Source organism: Haplochromis burtoni, unplaced genomic scaffold (genome assembly GCF_018398535.1).
Source record: "Haplochromis burtoni strain Fernald_Lab_line unplaced genomic scaffold, NCSU_Asbu1 Contig_166, whole genome shotgun sequence".
In the NCBI taxonomy this organism is placed as follows: Eukaryota; Metazoa; Chordata; class Actinopteri; order Cichliformes; family Cichlidae; genus Haplochromis; species Haplochromis burtoni.
The window spans coordinates 1-1,449 of record NW_024582527.1 but is presented as its reverse complement, the minus strand read 5'-3'; the positions used below and the strand labels follow the sequence as shown (position 1 = coordinate 1,449).

The 1,449-nt window shown below is 38.4% G+C and overlaps 1 long non-coding RNA gene across 1 annotated transcript; it reads left to right on the top strand.

Annotated features, from left to right (window-relative positions):
• Positions 1-130: 130 nt before the first annotated feature.
• Positions 131-859, top strand: LOC102301659 (the record flags this gene model as incomplete). The annotated part of the gene is given in 3 exon segments (XR_316501.3): positions 131-257; positions 424-527; positions 757-859. It is a non-coding gene; the product is annotated as an adhesion G-protein coupled receptor D2 (long non-coding RNA).
• Positions 860-1,449: the final 590 nt, after the last annotated feature.

Sequence of the window (1,449 nt, the reverse complement as noted above, 5' to 3'; positions counted from 1 at the left end):
TTTTTTTTAAGGATTTGTATTTTGAATTTCTTTAAATTCCCCATAAAACCAGAATAAATGTAATTTTTTAATCAAAAATGGGGATGTACATATGTAAATTGTGTTTGTTGAATAAATTGTGTCTTATTAGCCCAGACGCTGGTGGGTGGTGGAATACCAAGGGCTGTGAAATAGTGTCCAAGCAGTATGGATATACTGTGTGCTACTGCAACCACACCACCAACTTTGCATTACTGCTGCAGGTGTATGAAGCCCAGGTAATATTCCTCTACTCAGCTGTCACGGCTGTGGTACTCTGGATTTTATTTGTGCTTTCATCTTCACTATGAGCTATTAATACAACATTTGCTCTGTGTGTGTGTGCGTGCGTGCGTGTGTGTGTGTGTGTGTGTGTGTGTCTGTAAATGTGTGTTACTGTGTCAGAGGAGCCCAGAGAATGAAAAAGCTCTGCAGGTGCTGACGTTCATTGGCTGTGGAGTGTCTCTGTGTGGCCTCCTCTTCACCTTCATCCTCTTCATCTCCGTGGGGTGAGTCACAAACGTCACAGAGTGCACTCTGTAAAGCATCAAGGGTGAAAAGCATTTCATATAACCCTGCTAGATTCCCATCAATAAATGGAGCGGAAAAAAGCAGAACATTGTGCTCTGTAGATGTGTGAACAGCATCGCAGTAAAACTTTTTTAATCCCGAGAACTGCTGTAAGAGCTTTGCTCACATATTTTTACTGTGTGTCCTTGCGTGTGTGTGTTTGTACAGTGTCCCTAAATCAGACCGCACAACTGTCCATAAGAACCTTATAGTTGCTCTGGGAGTGGCTGAGCTGCTGTTGATGTGCAGCAGTTGGGCTTCTGAAAACGAGGTGAGTCTTTGCATATAATTGAACACATCAAGTGTTTTAAAAATAAAAATACATGAAATTAAATCAAGCAATTTCTAAATCCTGAGAACTTTGTAACTTTATGTTCTTAATATTTACTGGCAAACCCAGCTGGGGTTTAAGGAAGAGCAAATGAATATCCCCCATTTAAAAACAAAGAAAAATCCTGTTTGGACACCCAAGTGGAAAATATCTGAATTTTTATAGGTCATTTAGAGCGAGATCAGCATCAGTGTTGATCCTAATCCTACGCTATCAGAATGTGGATTTTGTAAAAAGCTTTTTGCTCTTAATAAATTGATAATTTATTATTAATTGTTTATTGATAATTGCTTTATCTGAAACATTTAAGTGTGAAGAATATGCAAATAACCAAGATTTTTTTCACTACATTTCATATTTAAATGAATAAAATGATGTTTGTCATGTGGTTATGTTTCAGTTTGTATTCCTTTTATGTCAGAGTCTAAAAGACTCAAACGCGGACTCAGAATGAAGTTTGGTGAACTTATTTACAGTGGCTGGAAACGGTGGGCTCGAGCTGAGAGACGTGGAACATGGATGCACATGTT